Source organism: Suricata suricatta, chromosome 3, assembly GCF_006229205.1.
Source record: "Suricata suricatta isolate VVHF042 chromosome 3, meerkat_22Aug2017_6uvM2_HiC, whole genome shotgun sequence".
Taxonomy (NCBI): domain Eukaryota; kingdom Metazoa; phylum Chordata; class Mammalia; order Carnivora; family Herpestidae; genus Suricata; species Suricata suricatta.
The window spans coordinates 64,601,534-64,607,843 of record NC_043702.1 but is presented as its reverse complement, the minus strand read 5'-3'; positions in this window follow the sequence as shown (position 1 = coordinate 64,607,843).

Sequence of the window (6,310 nt, the reverse complement as noted above, 5' to 3'; positions counted from 1 at the left end):
TGGGGCCTTTTATTTATCTATAACTGATAAAATTTTCCTGAGCCCTCAGCTCAACTCAGCAGGAGTAATTGCAATGGGGATCAAAGCTTCAGTTTATCAATTCAAGGCGTATTATTTTCTTTCAGTTTAGACAGTTTCTAGTTAAAAACAATTTGACTAGGTAAACATTTACTAAACCAACTTTTAATCAGGATTATTTGTCCTAGGTCTGTCCCCTTTATAAAAGGGAATCTAGGGGTGCCTGAGTGGCTCAGTTGGTTAAGTGTCTGACTTGATTTCAGCTCAGATCATGATCTCAAAATTCATGAGATCCATCCCCATGTCAGGCTCTGTGCTGACAGTGTAGGGCCTGCTTGAGATCCTCTCTCTTTCTCTCTACCTCTCCCCTGCTTGCATGCATGCACTCTCTTTCAAAATAAATACATAAACAAATTTTTAAAAAAGGTACCTGGATGAAGGGAAAGTTTAGGATTTTCATTGGAGGGGTAAAGTGCCTCATGATGGTCTTTGTGTTGGTCTATCTCTTGGATTTATAATGGTTAATGACTGACATCCACTGATTCATGGTCCATCTGGTCCAGTCCATGAATGTCTTGCTAGTGTTCATCACTGAAATCTATGGCTAAGAAATTAAGGTTTGTTTATCTTGAGTAAATCAAGATAATGTGAATTTTGTACTATCTTGATCAAAGATGACACTACAGATCCCTTATTTCTTCTGGGTGTGTCTCCCATATGCTTTCTAGTTGGTCTGGTCTGCTTGCATTGAAGTTTTTTGTTCTAGGAGTGTTCTGATTTCCTCACTGTAACCACTTTTTAAACCACTTCCCTCCAGTGCCTTAGCACTGTTACAACTCTCCTCTCCCTGCCTCAGTAATAGTGTGAGGATGGCCTCAGGCTACCCAGTGGGAGATGGGCTAAAGCTCCTCCTTCTGACTTTCTTTTCAACCTAATTAATATCGCACCTCCTGTGAAGTTAACCATGAGAGCTATAGGCAGATAACATACATCCAAGGGGCTATTTTTTATTTCTCTCTTCCTTCCCAATATCACCTTTCCTAGAAGAGAAAGGCTTTTTGCTCCATCTTTTCTGAAAGAAACTTACTGATGCCAGATCATGAATTTCCTCTTCCCTATAGTCTATAATAGACCAACCAATTGGCTCAACCTTGTTCTTAACATCTTAACATATTAACAGGTGCTAAAAATTTTTAGAAAACATTTTTTCTTAACAAATGTTGCTATTCAGCCTATTGACTAGCTGAAAAATTACACTTTGGTTTTCAAAAGCTTAACATTTTCCTGTTTTTTAGATTGCTACTATAATCATCATAACTATCCTGGAGGCAAATGGATGCCTCCAGAACCATTTGTTTATTCTTTCACACAGCAAAAAATTATTGATCATATGTTATATGCTCAGGACAGTTTCAGGTGCTTGTATGCTAGTGGCAGAGGTAAACATTAAATGAGAGAGGTAAGGAAGGTATTGGAAAGTGATAAATGCTATGGAGAAGAATGAAACAGAGAAGGATAAGTGGATGTGTTGGGAGGGGAAGGTGTGCTTCTTTCCATACTGGGGGAAAGGCCTCGTTGAGAAAGTGATTCCTGAGAATTATCTGAAGGAATAGAAGGAGTTAGTCATTTGATAGCTGGGGGAAACCATTTCAGATAGTGAAAAATAGCAAGTTCAGAGGTCTAAGAGCAGGTAGTGTGTCTGCTTGGAACAAGAAAGGGGTAGGAGATAATGTTAGAGTCTATGGCCATACCACCCTGAACGCGCCCGATCTCTTCTGATCTCAGAAGCTAAGCAGGGTCGGGCCTGGTTGGTACTTGGATGGGAGATGACATTAGCGAGGTAATGAGCAGTTAGAATGTATAGGGCCTTGTAAGTCAGAGGTGGACTTTGAGTTTTACTCAGTGTGGGTCAAGAAGCCCCTGCAGGCTTTTAAGTGAGGAATGATCATGATCTGAAGCAAATTTTATCAGTCTGTAGGAGAGTAAGCAAGAAAATGAGGAGACCATTGGAAGTTATTACAGTAATACCGAGGAGGGATGATGGTGGCTTAAACCAAGCCCTTAGCTGTGAAGAAGTAGCAAAATTTTGGCTATATTTTGAAATTAAAGACATCAGAATTTGGTAACAAACCAGATGTAGGAAGTAAGAAAAAGAAACAAATCAAGGATGGCACAAAGATTTTGGCACTGAAACTTGAAAAATAGAATTGTACTCAATTAAAAAGTAAAATGAGCACATTTGAAATAAGGGTGGGGGGAGATATCAGGAGCTTAATTTCGGAGATGATATGTTTGAAATATCTAATGGACATCCATGTGAAGATGTTAAGTTGTCAGCAGTTAAATCTGTAGGTCAGGCATCCAAGGGAGAAGTTGAGTTGGAGACACACATTTTTACATCATTACCGTATAGTCTTAATTTCTTACCTAAGAGTAAAAAAAAGTTTGCCTTACTTGACAGGAAAGAAGCAAAACAGTAAATCGAAAGAAGCTATTGGAATGCCTGAAAAAACAAATCAAAAGTTCTAACTAACATAGATTTTAATGAGCACTTAAAATCCCTCTCCAACTAGAAAAGTTGAAGTAAAAAGATTAAGAGAAAGAACTTATTCAACAGTTTATTTATTTATTTATTATTTTTTCTTATTTTTAAAAAATTTAAATCCCAGGTAGTTAACATCTAGTATAATAACAATTTCAGGAATAGGGTTCAGTGATTCCTCACTTACATATAACACCCAGTGCTCATCCCAACCAGTGTCCTCCTAATAGCCATCATCCATTTAGCCCACCCCCACCCACCACCCCTCCAGCAACCCTCAATTTGTTCTCTGTGCTTAAGAGTCTCTTACTGTTTGTCTCCCTCTCTGTTTTTATATTATTTTTGCTTCTCTTCCCTTATGGTCATCAGTTTTGTATCTTAAATTCCACATATGAGTAAATCAAATGATATTTGTCTTTCTCAGACTGACCTTTTTTGCTTAACGTAATACACTCTAGTTCTATCCATGTTGTTGCAAATGGCAAGAATTCATTCTTTTTGATTGCTGAATAATTATTCCATCTTCTCTATCCATTTATTGGTCAATGTACATTTGGGCTCTTTCCATAATTTGGCTATTGTTGACAGTGCTGCTATAAATATTCAGGAGCATGTGCTACTCCTGTATCCTTTGGATAGATACCTCATAGTACAATTGATGGGTAATAGAGTAGTTACATTTGTAATTTTTTGAGGAAACCTCTGTTTTCCAGAGTGGCTGCACCAGTCTGCATTCCCACCAGCAGTGAAAAAGTGTTTCTCTTTCTCCGCATCCTCACCAACATCTGTTATTACTTGAGTTGTTAATTTTAGCCACTCTGACAGTTGTGAAGTGATAGCTCATTATGGTTTTGGTTTGTATTTCCCTGATGATGAGTGATGTTGGGCATTTTTTCATGTATCTATTAGCCATCTGGATATCTTCTTTGGAAAAGTGTCTATTCATGTCTTTTGCCCATTTATTCGCTGAATTATTTATTTTTTGGGTGTTGAGTTTGGTAAGTTCTTTATAGATTTTGGATACTAACCTTTTATCCAATATGTCATTTGCAAAAACCATCTCCCATTCCATCTGTTGCCTTTTAGTTTTGCTGATTGTTTCCTTCACTGTGTAGAACCTTCTTATCTTGCCGAGGTCCCAATAGTTTCTTTGCTTTTGTTTCCCTTGCCTCTGGAAACATGTCAAGTAAGAAGTCACTGCGGCTGAGGTCAAAGGGGTTGTTGCCTGTTTTCTCCTTAGGACTTTTCTGGGTACCTGTCTTACATTTAAGTATTTCATCCATTTTGAGTTTGTTTTTGAGCATGGTGTAAGATAGTGGCCCAGTTTTGTTCTTTTGTATATCACTGTCCAGTTTTCCCGACATTATTTGGTGAAGAGACTGTTTTTTCCACTGCATATTCTTTCCTGCTTTGCCAAATTAGTTGGCTATACATTTGTGGATCCATTTCTGGGTTCTCTATTCTGTACCATTGATCTATAAGCCTGTTTTTGTGCCAGTATTATATTGACTTGATGATTAAAGATTTATAATACAGCTTGAAGTTGGGAATTGTGATGCCTCCAGCTTTGGTTTTCTTTTTCAGGATTGTTTTTGTTATTTGGGGTCTTTTCTGGTTCCACAGAAATGTTAGGCTTGTATATTCACCTCTGTGAATAATTCTGGTGTTATTTTGATAGGGATTACATTGGATATATAGATTGCTTTGGGTAGTATCGACATTTTAACAATATTTGTTCTTCCAATCTATAAACATGAAATGTTTTTCCTTTCTTTGTGTGTTTTCTTCAGTTTCTTTCATAAGCTCTCTATAACTTTTAGTGTGTAGATTTTTCGCCTCTTGGGTTAGGTTTATTCCTAGATATTTTATGGGTATTTTGTGCAGTTGTGAATGGAATCAAGTTCTTCATCTGTCTTTCTGCTGCTTTGTTATTGGTTTATAGAAATACAGCCTATTTCTGTACATTGATTTTATATCCTATGATTTTGCTGAATTCATGTGTCAGTTCTAGCAGATTTTTGGTGGAGTCTTTTGGATTTTCTCTGCAGACTATCATGTCATATGTGAAGAATGAAAGTTTGACTTCCTCCTTGCCAATTTGGATACCTTTTATTTCTTTGTGTTGTCTGATTGCTGAGGCTAGACTTTCAACACTATGTTAAATAATGGTGGTTAGAGTGGACATCCTTGTTGTGTTCCTGACCTTAGGGAGAGAGTTCTCAGTTTTTCCCCATTGTGGATGATATTAGCAGTGGGTCTTTTGTTTATGACCTTTATGATCTTGAGGGTTTTTATCAAGAAAGGATGCTTTTTCTTTTGTCAAATATTTTCTCTGCATGTATTGGGAGGATCATGTGGTGCTTATAATTTCTTTTATTAACGTAATGTGTCATATTGATTTGAAGATATTGAAACAGCCCTGCATCTCAGGAATAAATCCCACTTTATTGAGGTGAATAATTCTTTCAGTGTATTGTTGGATTTGGTTTGCTAGTATTTTGTTGAACATTTTTGCATCCATGTTAACTGGGGAATTTGGTCTGTAGTTCTCTGTTTTTACTGGGGTCTTTTTCTGGTTTTGGAATCAAGGTAATGCTGGCCTCAATGAATGCATTTGGAAGTTTTCCTTCCATTTCTATTTTTTGGAAGAGCTTCTAAGGAATAGGTGTTAACTCTTCTTTACATGTTTGTAGGAAATTCCTCTGGAAAGCCATTCAGCACTGAACTCTTGTTTGTTGGGAGATTTTTGATTACTGATTCAAATTTTTTTACTGGCTATGGGTCTGTTCAAATTTTCTATTTCTGCCTGTTTCAGTTTTGTTAGTTTATATGTTTCTAGGAATTTGTCCATTTCTTTCAGATTGCCCAATTTGTTGGCATATAATTGCTCATAATTTCTCTTATTGTTTGTATTTCTGAGCTGTTGGTTATGATCTCTCCTCTTTCATCTTTGATTTTATTTATTTGGGTCCTTCCCTTTTTCTTTTTGATCAGTCTGGCTAGGGGTTATCAATTTTGTTAATTCTTTCAAAGAACCATCTCCTGGTTTCATTGATCTGTTCTACTATTTTGTTTTACTTATTTATTTATTTATTTATTTATTTATTTATTTATAGCATCAATTTCTGCTCTAATCTTTATTATTTTCCTTCTGCTGGTTTTGGATTTTGTTTGCTATCCTTTTTCCAGCTCTTTTAGGTGTAAGGTTAGGCTGTGTATTTGAGACCTTTCTTCCTTCTTTAGGAAGGCCTAGAGGGCTATATACTTCCCTCTTATGACCATCTTTGCTGCATCCCAAAGTTTTGGGGCTGTCATGTTTTCATTTTTATTGGCTTCCATGTACTTTTTAATTTCCTCTTTAATTTCTTAGTTAACCCATTCATTCTTTAGTAGGATGGTTATTAATTTCCAAGTATTCATGGCCTTTCCAATTTTTTTCTTGTGGCTGATTTCAAGTTTCATAGCATCATGGTCTGAAAATATGCAAGGTATGATCTCAGTCTTTTTGTACTTGTTGAGGGCTGATTATGATCCAGTATATGATCTATTCTGGAGAATGTTCCACATACACTCGAGAAGCATGTGTATTCTGCTTTAATATGAAATGTTCTGAATATATCTGTTAACTCCATCTGATCCAGTGTGTCATTCAAAGCCATTGCTTCCTTGTTGATTTTCTGCTTAGATAATCTATCCATCAGTGTGAGTGGAGTTTTGAAGTCCCCTACTATTATCGTATTCTTATCTATG